At 44.8% G+C, this 17,892-nt stretch overlaps 1 protein-coding gene across 2 annotated transcripts in view; it reads right to left on the bottom strand.

The window, feature by feature from the left end:
- HPRT1 (hypoxanthine phosphoribosyltransferase 1) overlaps positions 1 to 17,892 on the bottom strand; it is a 701,758-nt gene that overhangs the window by 560,705 nt on the left and 123,161 nt on the right. The window lies entirely within an intron of this gene.

Below are 17,892 nucleotides of genomic sequence, written 5' to 3'. Positions count from 1 at the left end.
TAGCTGTGCCAAAACGAGATCTGGCTATCTAGCGCCAAGCATTGTGGGATATGGGGAGGCCTCGAGCCAGTAAATAACTCTCAAGCTTTAGTAGATGGCAGAGTCAGAGCCGAGGATCGGCTTCGAACCCAACAAGCAAGAAAGAAGGCGAGAAGACAACTAACATGGAACGTTATGGTAGGTACATAACTTCTTATTTTGTTACCTAAAATATTACATATAGCACAAGCCCTTATACTTCCACCAGGAAAGAAAATCCTTAAAGAAATCAATTCATCTCTGATGAAATTCCTATGGTACCGCAAAAGAAAAGTACAGTTTTGTACCTACCATAAATGTAGATGTTCGAAGATCCACATTGCTGCAGTCATAACCTGTGGGTAGTCCGCTGTCCTTGGTCGGCCCGAATACCAAAGTGTTAGGCTGGCGTCGGTCATGGTCGCTTAGATCTGACGTCAGTACGCCGTGGTACTAAAGCGCATGACCGACGTCATATCCTCAGTCTTTCTTGCCCCAGATGTCAGAAGGCCCTAAAAAGAAAGGAAAAAGCCAAAAAACAGGAAAATATCCAACCACCCATGTACAAACAATATTTACAACCCAAACCACACCACCACCCCAAACTACAGTGGGGAAGGAGGGAGGGAAAATTGGACTGCAGCAATGTGGATCTTCGAACATCTACATTTATGGTAGGTACAAAACTGTACTATGTTCTTCATCTCACATTGCTGCAGTCATAACCTGTGGGTAGAATCCCAAAGCAAAAGTAAAAGGAGGTTGGTAAAATCATAAAGCATTGGGAGCTGCTAGCATGCCCTGCAAAACTGCTGTGGCAAACCCAGCCCTAGATTTTGAATAAAGAGGGAGATGGTAATGTTTAGAAAAAGTGTGCACTGAACTCCAAGTAGCTGCCTCCAAAATATCTTTAGTAGCTACACCCCTCAGAAAATCAGTAGAAGTGGCAGTAGCCCTAGTGGAATGAGGTCCGATTCCAGCCGGAATCTCCTTACCATGATGAGAACAACAAAAAGCAATACAATGGCCAATCCACTTAGAAATAGTTTGTTTAGAAACAGGTTTCCCTTGAGAACCCAAAGCAAAAGAAACAAACTGTTGAGACTGTCTGAACCCTTTAGTCCTGCTCAAATAATAATGCAACTGCCTGTGGATATCCAAAGAGTGCAAAATCTTTTCCCCTTTATTTTGGGGATCAGCATAAAAAGTAGGTAAATGAATAGACTGGTTCAAGGCCACATTTGAGACCACTTTAGGCATGAAAGAAGGGTTAGTACGTAAAGAGACCCTATCCTTATGAAAAATTAGGAAGGGTTCAACTGCCATTAGAGCCTGTAATTCAGATACCCTTCTAGCAGACGTAATGGCCAACAAAAAAGCTGTCTTCCAAGACAAAAACTTCAACTCAGCTGTAGCTGCAGGCTCAAAAGGAGATAAAGTGAGTTTCTCCAACACAAAATTGAGATCCCAGGAAGGAGTAGGAGCTCTACGTGGGGGTCTTAAGTTCTTTGCCCCTCTAAGAAATTGCTTAAACAAAGGATGAGAGAACAATGGTGGGTCACAGTCATAGTGAGCAGAAATGGCTGCAGCATGAACTTTTACAGAGGAGAAAGACAAACCTTTGTCTAGTAATTCTGTAAGATACTGAAGTGAAACACTCAAATTAGGAACTGAAACATCAAAGCCCTTTGCTTTACACCAAAGAAAAAAACTCCTCCATTTATCAGCATAAACCTTCCTTGTACTAGGCCGTCTGGCCTCCCAAAATAACATTCAAAACTTGAGGAAGCTGCGACCCTCCAGGGTCTAGAACAGAATATGCCAGGCTGTCAGATGCAGGGACTGTATCCTGACATTGAGGAAATGATTGCCTGCCTGGGACAAAAGGTGTGGACTTGCTGGCAAAGGCCAAGGAGGCTCCCGTACTAAACTCCTCAGCAGAGGGTACCAGTGCTGACGTGGCCAATCTGGAGCTATAAGAATCATGGAGGGCTTGTCCTGTCTGACCTTCAAGAGCACCTTGGGAAGGAGAGGCAGAGGAGGAAAGGCATAGACGTGAAGGTTGTTCCAACTGAATGATAGAGCATCCACTTTCCAAGCTTTTGGATGAAACATCTTTGTGCAGGACTTTGGCAACTAGAAATTTAGTGGAGAAGCGAACAGATCTATGTCTGGAGTCCCCCAAAACACTGTCAAAATACATGAGGATCCAGTTTCCACTCGTGGGGATCCACCATCTGTCTGCTCAAAACATCCGCTAAGGAGTTCTGTGCTCCTGGCAGAAACCTTGCTTGAAGAGTGAGGTGCAAACTGAGGGCTGTCTCCCACAAAATCATAGCTTGCCTGCAAAGTGGGTACAAATGGGTTCCCCCTTGCTTGTTGATGTACCACATGACAGTTGTGTTGTCTGTTTGAATCAACACTTGTCCTGGTTGTAGTAGATCCTTGAAGGCCATCAATGCAAATTGGACTGCTAACATCTCCCTTCATGTTGATATGCAAATGTTGAAGTCTGGCAGGCCACATGTCTTGAACCCATTTTCCATTGAGGTGTGCTCCCCAAGCCTTGTCCGAGGCATCTGTCGTTAAAATCTGACTCGCCTCTGGTCAGGTCACAGAGAGTCCCTTGTTTAGGTGACATTCCTGAGCCCACCACAAAAATTCCTTTTGAATGAAAGGTATTATTTGAATGATAGTGTCCAAATCGTGGCAGTGTTGAGTCCAGACACTCTTGAGATACCATTGTAACTTCCTCATATGCAGTTTGGCATTGGGAAGCACCAGAATACAAGATGCCATGAACCCCAAGGCTTGAAGGACTGTCCTTGCAGTCAGCCTGGACAGGTGAGACAATTGTTGGAAGTAAAGGGAAAGATTTCTTTGCTTGTCCGGGGTCAAAAACGCCATCTGAGAGGCTGTATTCAGTCTCACACCCAGAAAGTACATGTCCTGAGAGGGTACTAGACTGGACTTTGTTTTGTTCACAGAATACCCTAGGCACCTTAACACTGCCATAACATACTGAAGATGGTAAAGTAGCTTGTCTTTGTCTTGAGCAAGAATCAGGCAATCGTCCAAGTAAGGATAAATCTGTATTCCTCTTAACCTGAAGAAGGCTATCACCGGAGCCAGAACCTTTGTGAATACCCTGGGCGCAGTAGATAAGCCAAAGGGCAATGCAGAGAACTGATAATGTAAAGTCCCAGCCCGAAAACGCAGGAATCTCCTGCAGCTTGGCCTGATAGGAATATGAAGATAAGCCTCCTTGAGATCCAGAGTTACCATCCAGTGATCTTTGCCTAGCATAGGTAGAAGTTGTTGCAAAGTCAACATTTTGAATTTTGGAATGTCCAGGTATGTGTTGAGAATAGACATATCCAGAATCGGCCTCCAAGTGTCTCCCTTCTTTGGTACAAGAAACAGGCGAGAATAAAATCCTAGGCCCACCTCTAATGGAGGCACCTGCTGGATAGCTCCCATTTGAAGAAGTAAAGAAATCTGTCTGTGAGCCTCTGCCTTTTGCTGAGGAGGAACGTCTGGCATGCCTTTGTAAGGGGGCAATGTGTGGAAATAAAACTTGTAGCCTCGGTTTATAATGTCCAACACCCATTTGTCCTGGGTGACAAAGCCAATTTTGCCTGAAAAGTGCCAACTTTCCCCCTAGAGGAGCTGCCAGACAAGAAGGATCGGGCAGCTGAAAATGCAGGTCATTGGGTCTGCTTACGAAAGGACTGGCCCCTGCCCTCACCAGCAGACTGCGCAGGGGAACTCCACGTCCTAGGCCTAAAAGAACCCTGTGCATGAGCTCTGCCCCTACCACGTCTAGATCTGCCCCTAGACTGTAAATCAGAAGGGTAAGCCCATCCCTTAGTAGGCCAATTTCTGCTAAACTTAGGGGGCTGCACTTGTAAGAAATCTTTAACAGTCTGCATAGACTTAGCTTTGCCCTCCATTTTCTTCAAGACTGACTCCACAGGAGAACCAAACAAAACTTCAGACTGAAGGGGAGCATCCAAAATTCGAGCTTTAACATGCTCTGACAAGTTTTGATCCTTAAGCCAAGCGTGCCTACGAATAACTGATCCAGTGGCAGCCACCCTAGAAGAGGCCTGCAAAGCATCAAAACCACACTGCAAGGAATGCTTACCCACCTGATCAGAGGCATGAACCAAATCCTGTAATTCCTTACACTCTATGCCCTCTGCCAAAGCATCCACCTTAGATTTCAATTGACTAAGAAGAAAATTCTGGTATTTCAGCATATGAAACTGGCAATTTAAAGCCCTCATTGCAAGAGTGGAAGAGGTATACACTTTTTTACCCCACCTATCCAGAACTCTAGAGTCCTTATCCATAGGAACTGGATTCTTTACAACAGAAGCCCTGACACCCTTAGGTCCCTGGCTAATAGTCTCAGGGTCCGCCCTAGGGCTCTTATACAAATATTTATGAGCCTCTGGCACCCTGTAATACCTGTCTGGCTTAACTGGGGCAGGAGGCAAAGAGTCTGGATTAAGTGAAGCCTCAGAGAAAACATCCTGTACAACATCTAAGACCGGAGGTATAGCCAAGGGCCTATGCTGTGGTAAAAACAAGAATTCCCTAAGCCTCTTTCGGGAATCTGAGAAATCCTGACCTTCCCATTTAAAATGCTCCCTCATAGAATGCAGAGTTTCTGAAAAAGAAAAATCCTCTGGAGGGGAAGCAGAGGGACTAGAATCCTCTGCGTCAGAATCAGAATAGGGGGGAAAACCCTGAACGTCTTCAGCCGAAGACTCTGAATAATCTGAAGAATGTTCCAATCCTTCCACCTCTGGCTCCACCCTAGGCCTCTTATCTGGAGGGGGCATAGAACCTCTAATCAAGGTAATTAAATCTTCTGCCATTTTAAGCATGTGTTTTTTAGGCACAGAACCTGCAGAACTAGGACTGACGCCAGAGGAAGATAAACCAGGCCTGGCCTTAGAAGGTACCTTAGAGACAGAGGGAGAAGGCCTAACCACCTTATGCAAAGAAGGGAGCACAGCCACCTGAGAGGCCCCCTCAGCCTGACCTGACTCCTGAGAGGCCACATCTTGTAAAACTAAAGGTTCCTCCTGAGACTCAACTGAAACCTCGGCCAGATCCACAGACTCCACCGTGGTCTCTAAAGAACTGGCGTCCGGAACGGACGACTCATCCTGTCTGATTTTCGAAGATTTCTCCTTGCGCTTCTTCGCGGTAGCGGGCGTCGGAGGATCCGACGGCATATTATAATTACACCGCTTACCGAAGACAAGCCTAGCACAATCTAACCTACGCTTAATAGTGCGCTTATTAAATTTAGCACAAAAGCGACACCCGACTACGTCGTGCTCAGGCCCCAAACAAGGAATACAAAGAGAGTGGTAATCCCTATGCGGTATCGGTTTCCCACAAGAAATACAATTATTCACTTTTTCTGACATCCGGAATTAACTGAGGCAAGAAAAGACAAAAATATTCCCCAACGGGGTACTTAGCCCAACTTGGTCTTCGGTCTGAAACTCAGAATACGAAAATTTCAGGATGCCGAACGGCACTTGCAAACGCTGCTTCTGCTTCGGACCATGCGGCAAGAAAGACTGAGGATGTGACGTCGGTCATGTGCTTTAGTACCACGGCGTACTGACGTCAGATCTAAGCGACCATGACCGACGCCAGCCTAACACTTTGGTATTCGGGCCGACCGAGGACAGCGGACTACCCACAGGTTATGACTGCAGCAATGTGAGATGAAGAACATCAGAGTGGCATATTATCCTATCAAAAAATGGAAACTGGGGTTAAAATTCCCAGAGATTGAAACTTATATAAAGGCATCTATAATTAAAAAAGTGATGAATTGGATAAATCCTACTCTTCCAATTGGAAACAGTTGCACTCCATTATACTAATGAATGAAAATTGTTTATCAAAGAATGCTTTGGTAACTGACAAAGATAAGACATGGCACTATTTAAGTTTAAATTTACAGTATAGTACAACAAAATTAACTAAACACCAATAAACAATATTTTTGATGTGTTTAGAAAATTCATCAACACAAATTTAGATAGAACACTGTGGCATAGATTTTTAACGCCATTTACTATTACAATTTCCCTGATAAAACAAAGATTTTTGGTTTATGGGAAAATATCCTATTTTGTTGGTTACAAAGTACTGAAAACCAACAAGCTTTGAACACACAAAGTATATTGTCGACTTATGGCCTATCCCCTAATGGCTGGTTGATTCTTCAGAGTCACAGCATACACGAAGGATCTGTGTAGAATAATACATAACTCATCTTTCAAAACCGTACCAAAAATTTTAAAATGGATTTTTGGGATTCTATAGAATATCAGTGTTAAGAATGAATTATATCGATATAACAGTAGTTGTCTATAAGACTGCTCCTAAAGATTCTTACTGGCAATATCTAACTAAAGGGTTTCAAGTATCATTATCAATGGAAGATAAAACAAATTTTATTTTCAGTTAAATTAACTTCTTACTCACAATTCTGGAGGACTTTTCATTGGAAATTTCTACACAGATCCTTTTTGACACCTGAGAAACTCTCAAAAATGAACCCGTCAAACAGCAAGTTATGTTGGAGATGTCATCTGTCCACTAATGCTGACTGGTCTCATATTTTTTTATGACTGTACTAAAATTAAACCATACTGGAATGAGATTAACACATTTCTTCAAGCTACTACTGATATATTTGTTTTGACAAAGTCTAATTTTATTGAATATTGTTAATAGTAATAATATGAAGAAAGATGATCTGTATTTGTTGTGGACAATGTTAGCAATAGCCAGAAAATGTAAAACTAGAAGATGGAACTCTAATGTAGCACCCACAATGGAGGAATTCCTATCACTGAAAAAATGCATACTAATGGAGAAAAAAAAACAAGAGTCAAGAACTTTTTCCTAAGCCATTGGTTAATAGTCCATGGAGGAAAGTTCTGAATTTGATTGATACCCTACAGAACCAAACTCTTCCTAATGATCATAGTTTATATATTAACTTATTATTTAACTACAAATGTTTTTATTGGAATCCTTTTGGTCAGGCTGAATGTTGTTGTGTCTTTCGGCTTTTCCTGGTTAGGTGTCACCACAGCGGAACTTCCGGTCCGCTAATGATTGGCAGTAGATTTTTACTTGCCGAGTTGCCAGCCCTGACGTACAACCTTCAACGAAGGTACGCCCATTCACGCACGTCTCCACACAGAAGACGCTCTAGCTGAGAATCGAACAGGACAACATCTTACTGCGAGGCGACAATGCTTTGTCAGGCTGAATGTAAATACTGTAAACAGTTATTGAATGTTATGAATATATTAAATTGTGTTATTTCACCAAAATAAAAATAATTTGAGTAAAAAAACGAACCTCATACATGACGTCATGGTTGAAAGTGCTGAGACTAACAGCTGTATCTAACCTTACACCCATCTCCCCAACTTACTGGAGACAAGGATCAGACAAGGACAATAACCCACCACCCATTTTGCTATACGAATGATCTTTATGGCTCCTTTTGCTAACAGGGACTCTGACATTCCAATAGATCCTCCAACACTGACAATGCCTGATGTGCATGAGAAGGAATGGCGGGGAGGGCTAAGCAGTAATGCACAAGGCACCTCTCTACCTTGGGCCCATTTTAACTGAACAATTGTTCACTGATGGGGTGAACCTAGAGGCAGGCCTAAACAGTTATCAGGTCTGACACAAAGCAACTTAGGATTTTAGAGATGCTGGCGATTGTCCCTGTTGATGCAATACTGTTCAACACTTGGCCGACCAACTTCATAATGTGGTTTTGGACAGAAAAAGAAATCCTAGAATTAAGTGCAAGTCGTACATAATTTTAATCAGTGGATAAGACCTTTCTCCTGTTATGAAGACCTTCTGTACTTGAGAAAATTCTTAGAAGAGAATCGCAACTTAAATGGTAGATTATGAACAGCCTGTCACAATTTCAAATGGAAAAAAGGATCGCTTTATCAGGCTGCTCTGAGCAATTATAGCAGTAGCTATCATAGTTAACAGATCAGTGATGTCAAATGTGCTATGGAAAAGTGATTACCCCAGTGAAACTTTTAGTTATGTACTCACCATAACTTCAGATGTTTGGGATCCATCTCGCCTACATTCTGAATGATGGGTTCGGAGCCGATCCTCGCTCCGACTCGCACGCACATGCCAAAGAAAGAAAAGCCCCTTATTGGCTGAGCTATATCAGGATGCACACCACCAACACCCACCAGATCTAGTTTTCCCGTTACATGCATACACATACATATGCACATGCAATATATAACAATATAGCATGAAAACATAATAAAAAAGTAGAGCTCAAAACCGCTCAATCTCTTTCTTCTGGGAGGGGGGAGGGAGGGAAAGGGAGGGGGTATGATCAAATGTCCCCACGGGTTGGACCAAGTAGCCTAGGCACAAATTTCGAAATAGGTGACTTGGAATGAAAAGCTATAAAGTAAGCCATAGCTCTGGTAGAATGAGCTTTGATAGATGATGCAAGTTGCTTATTGAAAGAAGAAGGTAGAGTGAGTGCAATTCTGATCCACCATTTTGAGATTGTAGCTTGTGTGGTTTTGGGGCCCAAATATTATCTTATATGACACAAACAACTGGTCTGACTGCCTGTGAACATCCAATTTATGGAGAGTGTATTCTGCTCATTAGAGAATTTTGAAGAAACTGGTAGTTCTAGAGAGATTGTTGAAGAGAGAAACTAGAGAGAAGGGGACAAAGGATAATCAAGATCCCACGGAGGGTGCAGGATGAAAAACTGGTGGTCTTACAGAGCTCGCACCTTTAATGAATGTTTTATTATCTGCTGCTCAATCAAAGGAATCCGTGATCATGGAATTTAGAGATATAGCAGCTAGTTGAACTTTTTTAATAGTTGAGAAGAGAGATCCCCTAGGGATGTGGATGTTAAGAATTTCAAAAACCTCTGGGACAGGAGCGATATTAGGTCCTAAGCCCTTGAGTTGAGCCCACCCTCCAGCCTATACTTCCACTTACTGAGGTACAATTTGTTAGTGGTAGGTTTTAGGGCTGTGTGATAAAAAATGTGAAAGTTCAACTTCGAGGAGCCAGTTTGTGCTAGAGCATCCATGGCTGGTACTTTCCTGATGTGGAATCAAGGGAGAAGACCTTTGGCACTTGGTGTTTTGTGGAGTCTAGCAATAGGTGGCAGCAGCGTCTCCATCCAAAACCTGGGTCCCTCCTTGTTTGTTCAGATACCAAACCCACCACATGTTGTCTGTGTGGTGGATGGCTGATGCCCTGGAAGGAACTTGTGTGGGCCAAGGGATAGAGTGCGCCCTCAACCCAATCATCCACACCGGAAGAGTGGAAGAGAAGCCCCGGGAAGCCAGGATCCCTGAACTAGCCTGCCCCCCCAATGCCCCCACCCTATCTGGGAGGCATCTGTAATCAGGGGTCGGGAGGGGGGGGGAGAACAAGGAGAACAAGTCCCTGATCTGATGGATGTCTTATCCCAAAGGTCCCTTGTAAATTTTTTGTGATGATTTGAGATCGATGTGATGTGATGATCTTGGAAGCATCTTGGACCATTGAGTTGGATAAGGAAGACCCTTGATAGTGGAATGTGTAAACTTGGTGGGTGAGTGGAAAGCCCAGAAACCAGAACCATCAGACCTGGGCTTCGGGGCTGAGATCTTGGATAGAACTTCATTCCCAGAGACTGAATCCCTGAATGCAGAAGAAAGACACGATCAGAAACGTCTCATCAAAGACCTATAAACTATCTGAGTCTATTCTCAAAAGATAACTTTTTGCAAATGAGATGACAGGACAGACCAATCCAGAAGATGGGAATCTTGATCCCCAGGGAAATGGTGGGTGGAGTGTTGGCCCATAGTTGAGAGCGTCAGAGTTGGCAGTCACCGGGCAGAATCAGTCGGGAATGGGCTTCACCACCAAGAATCCACACTCCAATGAAGGAAATGGTGAACACCAACCACTAGCACAAACACTGGGCTGTGGAGGTCCCCAAGGGCCAGAGGGCAAAATTTGAGGGCCTGACTGATCAGACTGGTTGCTGATACGCCCATGATGCCTGTATGGAGCCCATGTCAAACATCCTTCTCCTACAACAACGGGAGAATGAGCAGCAGCACCAAACAACATTTCCAAATTGGAACGGGATTTTAGTCTTAGCGAGATTTGAATGGTTGAGGAGGTAAAATCTCTTGCTGGTCCAATGAGATCAAAATGGAGTAATTTGCCCCTAAACAATACACACACAGTAGATGGTCATCAAGTAACATCTTAAAAAAAACATTTATTTTATTTCATTTCTCCCTAAGGCCGGCCTATGGGGTTGAGACATGTACATACACAAATCTAGTCACTGACAGGAAAGAAGTACACTAATTTTTAACTGCTACTAATAAACAGTAATAAATATAAAGCCACTTCTTCCTGTAAAAAAGAACAGTAACTCTAATCCAATTTGAACAATTTAGAGAGACCCTGTAATTAAAATATTAACAGTCCGGAAGGCCCCCTGGAGGGGGGGGCAAAAAAAACTGAACTCAATCACACACAACAAATCCAAGTCCAAAATCAAACACAAAAGTTAGCGATAGCTGAAAAAAAAACCAGAGAGCAAAAACCAGCAAAAAGTTTAATACTGGTGGTGGTGCATCCTGGGATATAGTAAGCTCAGCCAATAAGAGACTGCCTTGCACTCTTTGGCAGTCGAGAGTCGAGGGGGCGATTCGACTCTCACATTTCATCATTCAGAATGTAGGCGAGATAGGATCACATAACATCAGCTGAATTATGGGCATTTAATAAACAGAAACAGCAGCATTAATTTTCTAAAGTCAGTTCTACTAATGAAGACAAAGTGGGACAATGCAAAATAAACATTTAAGGACACTTCGATTTAGCGAAACGGAGGACTGAATACTCTTGCCAAGTCTGTCCAAAGCTTTATAGACAATGCATCTGTCAGAAAGGGAGCCTAAATGCTGGGGGTTTTCAAAAAGCTATGCTGCACTGAGGAAATGAGAGAGACTTAAGCACCTACACAAGAGTGGCAACCACTCAGACAATAGCCTGCATAAAGCGGCTCACACTCTTGTATGTATAGACCATTAACAGGTTGCCTCTTCCAAACAGGAAAAAAAAAAAAAAAAAAAACAATGTTTAATGTAATTTATTTGCTCCCAGGTATTCTAGGTACCACTGGGTAACACAGAGATTTAAGCACACAAGTTGCACCACTCTTTTATTATTTTGTGAAATTTATACTAACAATGGTTTTGGAACCAAGAAAAAGCAAATGTCTTGTCTAGTCCCCAGACAGCAAAACATAGTAAATTAATGAAGGAAAAAAAGAGTTATGCAATTACCACAACTTGGCATCTGCGTTATCCTATGTCACTAATTATCACTCTTGGTTCATAAGATCCAAGCCGGCAACTTTGTAGACAGCTTTTAGGCTCGAGCTCCTGACACTCACATGATCCCCTGCTGCCCTCCAACCTCTCATATCAAGTTTGCCCCAAGTCAGAAAGCAGCTAAGGAAGACCTTGACCACCAGACAGGACATCTCTGCTTCCTCTAGGTCCCACGGGACAGGGGAAGGGATAAGTAATTAATAGTGACACAGGATAACACAGATGCCAAGTTATGGTAAGTACATAACTGTCTGTTATCCATGTCACTATACCTCACTCTTTGGTCAGAGTCCCCAGCTACCCTAAATCCTGGGCAGCCTCATGGAAGGACATGCCGAAGAACTGTGGGGCCAAAGAAAGCCCTGTTCCTGGAGAAAATGTCAAGCTTGTAATGACTGACAAAAGTGTGAGGAGTAGACCAGGTGGCTGCCATATAAACTTCACCTATGGAATGACAGGCCAGAAAAGCAGCAAACGTAGTCATTGATCTAGTGGAATGAGCTCTGATTGGACCTGGTAAGGACAAGCCTTTAGAAGAGTAGGCAAAGGAAATGCACATTGAAATCCAATGAGAAATAGTAATTTTGGAGACCGGCTGACCTTTTCTGTTGAGAGATCACCACGAATAGCTGGTCAGATCTGCGGAAAACTTTTGTCCTATATACGTAGAGCCATAACAGTCTATGAACATCAAGCATATGCAACAGAAATTCCTCTTTATTAGAAAAGTTAGGGAAGAAAACCGGTAATTGAATTGACTGATTCAGATTTGCTTCCGTGGCTATCTTAGGCACAAAGGAAGGATTAGTTGGAAGAGCCACTCTGTCTTTATGAAACACCATATAAGGCAGCTTGATAGAAAAAGCCTGCAGCTCTGAAATTCTTGCCGAGGTTATGGCTACCAGAAAGGCAGTCTTCCAAGACAAGAATTTCATGCCACATGAAGCAGCAGGCTTTAAAGGGACTTTGTGTATGAGACTGCAGCAGAAAGGAAAGGTCCAAAGGAGGGGAAGGATCCTTGACAGGAGGCTGGAGCAGAAATACCCTTCAAAAATGCCTTATAAAGGTGAGGGGAAAGACTAGGTGCCTCGCAAACATGAGAGTTGAAGAAAGCCGCCAACTGCATTTTGATAGTAGAGAAGCTAGCTCCATGTTGAAAAGGCGAAGACAAGAACAGTAAAATGTCTGGGGGATGGAAGCAGAAAAAGGGTCTAGATTTCGCTGCTTGTCCCAGAGAGAAACCCTTTTCCACTTACTAGTGTATACCTTCCTGGTGGATGACTTCTGAGAGGCCAGAATAATGTTCTTGAGAGGAGAAGCAAGCCTGGACTGATGCAAGATTATGGGAAGTGGACAAACCATGCCATCAGACGAAGTGTCTGAAGGTTGGGGGTCGGAAGCTGGGAGGGATGGGAGATCATACCCGGAAGGGGATCTAGTACCCAAGGGTGTGTAATTCAAATGAGACTGCAAGAGGGGAAACCACACCTGTTAAGGCCAAAAGTAGGCAATTTGGATCAAAGTGACCTTGAGGCGTCGAACTTTAAGAACTCTTGAGATGAGAGGTATAGAAAGACACGCGTAGAGAGACCTGCAGGCCAATTATGAACCAGATCATCCCTGGGGGATTTCCCAACAGGGGGAATCAGGGCGAAATACTGCCTGCATTTGTGTCAGAGAGGTGAAGCAAACAGATCACATCTCGGCAGACCCCATCAAAGGAAGATTTGTTTCGCCACTGAAGGATTCAGGGACCACTCGTGAGGACTCAGGATTGCCCTGCTGAGTCTGTCAGCTAACACACTGAGTTCGCCGGACGTGTGTGTTGCAAGAAGAAAGTGCCCCAAGGACATCGCCCATTCCCACACCCTCATGGCCTCACGACAAAGCAGATGTGCGTTTCCCCCTTGCTTGCTGATGTACGACTGTCCGTGTCAACTGTAATGGTACCCAAAGGGAGGCAGTCCTGAAAAGCTTGCAACATGAGGAGGACTGCTCATCTCCAGTATGTTTATGTGCAGTTTGGTCTCCACAGAGGACCAAGTGCCTTGGACTGTTTTTCCTTGGTAATGCCCCAGCCCAACAAGGAAGCATCCAAGGTCAGTGTGGCACTGCGGGGGGGACAGAGAATGGTCTGCCTACTAGGTCGGGATACTAAACCCACCAAAGGAGATGACGCCTGCACACAGGAGCAAGACTGTCATTGGATGAGACAGGAAAGACCACTGGACTGCTAGAGTCCACTGAAGAGCCCTCCTGTAGAACCTGGCCAACAGCACCAGATAGACTGTCACCACCATGGACCCCAAGGCCCCCGAGAATAAGATGGACCTGTGGACGCAACAGAGTTAGAAGGCATTGGATACAGGATCTGATGAGATGTACACAGTGGAGACAGAGTGCTGCAATCTGACAGTGTCCAGTTGAATCCCGATGAACTCCAAATTTTGGGATGGAATCAAATTCGATTTGGGAGATTCACCATAATCCCTAACTGATCAAAGAGATGGAGCGTATACGGAATGGATGTGGCCAGCCAATGCTTCGTGGGAGCTATAAGGTGCCAATCATCTAGGTAAGGAAACACCTGGAATCCCTGCAGTCTCAGGTGAGCTGCATCCACTGCCATGCATTTGGTGAACAGCTGGGGGGCTGTGATGAGACCAAAGGGCAGGATCCTGAACTGATAATGATTGACTATTACGCAAAAGCAGAGATGTCTCCTGGAGCACCTGTCTATTTTTATATGATGGTACGCATGCAGGAGAGCCACAGTGCACATCCATTCGCCCTTGTGCAAAAGAGGCAGATTGGACAGTGGCCATCCAGATCTTGGACTTCCTGACAGAGATTTAGCACACTGAGGCCCAAAATTGGATGCAGGTCCCTCATCCTCTTTGGCACTAAGAAGAAGCAAGAGCAAATTCCAGACTCTCATTGTCCTGGGGAGACTTCCTGGATGGCTCTCTTCTGAAGAAGTTTGATCACTTCTTTCTGAGCCAACTCCCTCTGATGGGGTGGCGCATCAGGGAGGCATCTCCTGATTGCAGGAGGTGACTGTAAAAAGGGAATAGAATAGCTCCTGGAAAAAATGTTTAGCACCCCCATGATCTTTTGCAATGTTTGCCCAGGCCAGAAACAAATGACCCCCGACTGTCTCCAGGGACGGACAGTCAGGCAGCACCAGTACCTCAGGAGCAGCTGGGGGGAGGGCTTCTCAGAGAAAGGTTCCCTGGAACCCTGATTTTGCAGACCACACCTCTACCTCTGGGGCAGTGTCTGCCATTGCACCCTCTTCCCTCGACCTCTAGAAGAGGGTTCATCTTGAGCATCTTGAAAGGCTGACTGCGACTTGTAAAACCACATTTTCCTGGCCCCTTACTGCATCTTGCAGAAGGAGTGCTGAGGGATAGAAAACTTGATTCCCACAGCCGACACGGTCTAGCCTCCCTGCTCAGTGTGGGTGAGTGCTTCTTTGACTGAAGGGCCAAAGGGGGTAGGCGAAGGACACTTTAAAAGACTACACAAATCCAAAAAGGCACAGCCAGACATGATGCTGAAGAGCGATGCCTGTACCAGCCACTCAAGAGGCACCTTCCGCAGCATTGGCAATCAGCCTCAAGAAATTAGCTAGGGAAAGTGTGAGTAGAAAGCTTGGGGGGGGGGGCACCTGACTTAGATCCCCAGTAGGCAGCAACTCAAAGGGACATCATAAGCTCCTTGCCCAAGTCCCTCTGGAGTCAAGTGAAATGTGCCAAGTAGTTAAGCGCTTTTCGGTTAGGGGGATGAACAGAAGGACTCTGCTCTACAAGCTCTTAGTGGCAGCAGTTACCACACTAGCATCAACTGGTACACCCTTAGACCAGAACTGTTTGTCGGAAAGGGGAATGAGAAATTTATCTGCAAGCTTGGGAGCGGGCTTCACAGTATCCAGCTCCTTCCACGCCCTGCTGGTGATAAGTTTGTCAGCAGGGGCGGGGGGGTAGAGACAAAGAGGTCTCTAGGGATGCCAGTCTCCTCCCATATGCGCCCCAGAGCCTGAGGGTCTGAAACCAGATGCATCAGATGAGGAGAAGCCAGCAACAGAGTAGGAGTTGGAACCTTCGACAGATGGGCAGGGGATGCAAAAAGCCCCAAATCAATCTGAGCCTTGAGAAAGGACCTCATCATCCTGTCCATATCGATTGGCAGCAAGCTCCTGAAGACCTAGATGAGGCAGAGAACCTAGCTGGGGATGGATGCCTGGAGCCCACAGACCTCCCGTGTCTGTCAAGAGATCGAATCCTGTGCTTGGAAGCAAAAGAGGACTGTTCCAAGCCAGAACCCGACGGGGAGTCCTCAATAATAACTGTGGTATCCGACACCAATCCCAGATTAGACTGCATCGGATCCAAGAGCAAATGAGGATCCGAACACTTGGATCTGAGGAAGCCAGATCCATGGTTGGTCCAGATCTGGCAGGATCTGGAGGCCTTGGATCTGGGAGTAGATTCCCTTGGCCTCAGAGCTGAAGCCCTGGATCTGGAGGGGGAGATGCAGGACCTAGGATCAGAGGACAGACCCAATGACCTGGGATCCAACAGCCTGGGCGTCTTAGATTAAGAATACTCAGGAAGAGAAGGGGCCTTCCTCTTAAGATCAGCGGGTCCAGACTTGGCCAGGGACTGGGCCAACAGACCCCCCCCCCCCCCAGGCTAAACCTTTCAAGAGAAGTTTGTTTTGGAGCTCGACCAGAGTCCTGTGGCTGAACGCAGCACAAATGTCACACACAACCTCCAAGTGGTCGTGCCCAAATAATAAAGGCACTCCTCATGCAAATTGGACATGGGCATTTTCCATCCACATGAGAAGCACCTTTTGAACCCAACAGGCTTCTCAGACATGCTGGGTACAAGAAAACACACCAAAGCCTAAGTGGCACACTAAACTCAAACTGGAGGAAGAGCTACAGTCAAAAAAAACAGAACCACCAGTCATACTATGAAATATATAGTATAAAACTATAAAAAGTACAGTTTTGTACCTACCATAAATGTAGATGTCCGATAGGAATGCATCTGCAGTCCTTACAAATGGGTTGTCCTGTCGTCAGGCAGCCCTTCGGTCGGCCGGATTCCAAAGTCTGGGTCTGGCCTCGGCTGGTGTCGCACTTCACCAGACGTCATAGCTGCAGTTATTCGGGTATAAAGGCATCAGCCAACGCCATTTTCCTCAGTGTTTCTTGCCCCAGATGCCAGGTGCCCTCTAGGAAGGCTAAATTTGGATAAATACCAATGATTCCAAATAGTAGAGAGCAAACAAAACATAAGCATGTATGTACATATATATACAAATACACCATAATAGATTCCCCCAGTTAGCTATAAGATGGGCAAATACCCTAGGAGTACCACAGAGGGGAAAGGAGGGTGGGTAATCCTGACTGCAGATGCATTCCTATCGGACATCTACATTTATGGTAGGTACAAAACTGTACTATGTCCTTCAAGGATGCATCTGCAGTCCTTACAAATGGGTAGAATACCATAGCCAAACTGGGGGAGGAGGAAAAATAAAATTATGGTGTAGTTAAGATCCCTTGCAAACAGCAGTGGCAAAACCTGCTCGGGATCTAGAGTATAAAGGTAAATTATAATGCTTGGCAAATGTATGCACGGAGCTCCAAGTAGCAGCCTCTAAAATGTCCTTGGTAGCCACTCCTCGTAGGAAAGCTGTGGTAGTGGCTGTAGCCCTTGTAGAGTGAGGCCTGATGTTTTCTGGAGTTTTCTTTCCATGGTAGGAGTAACAAAATCTAATGCAATTTCCTATCCACTTAGAGATAGTCTGTTTTGAAATTGCTTTTCCTTCCATTCCTGTTGCATATGCTACCAGTAGCTGGTCAGTTTTTCTATTGCCCTTGGTCCTGTCCAGGTAGTAGCGTAATTGTCTATGTACATCCAAGGTATGCAACAGTCTTTCTCCCCTGTTCTGTGGGTTGGGGAAGAATGTAGGTAGGTGGATAGCCTGATTTAAAGATACTCTGGAGACCACCTTAGGCATAAAAGTAGGATTTGTTCTCATGGACACTATCTTGATGGAAGATCAGGAAGGGTTGTACTGCCATTAATGCCTGTAGCTCAGATACCCTTCTTGCTGAAGTGATTGCCAGCAGGAAAGCAGTTTTCCATGATAAGTATTGTAATTCTGCTGTTGCTGCTGGTTCGAAAGGAGGAAGTGTCAATTTTTCTAGCACAAAGTTAGTCCCATGCTGGCAATGGTGGCTTCCTAGGAGGTTTTACATTTTTAATTCCTCTCAGAAACTGCCTGAGCAGAGGATGTGAGAAGACTGGAGGATCCAAGTCGTATTCTGCTGAAATAGCTGATGCATGAATCTTAATGGAAGAATAGGACA

Source organism: Protopterus annectens, chromosome 15.part0 (assembly GCF_019279795.1).
Source record: "Protopterus annectens isolate FY-2018-M chromosome 15.part0, PAN1.0, whole genome shotgun sequence".
NCBI classification, from domain to species: Eukaryota; Metazoa; Chordata; order Ceratodontiformes; family Protopteridae; genus Protopterus; species Protopterus annectens.
Note: the sequence above shows the minus strand (reverse complement) of the source record. Positions and strands in the feature narration are given on the sequence as shown.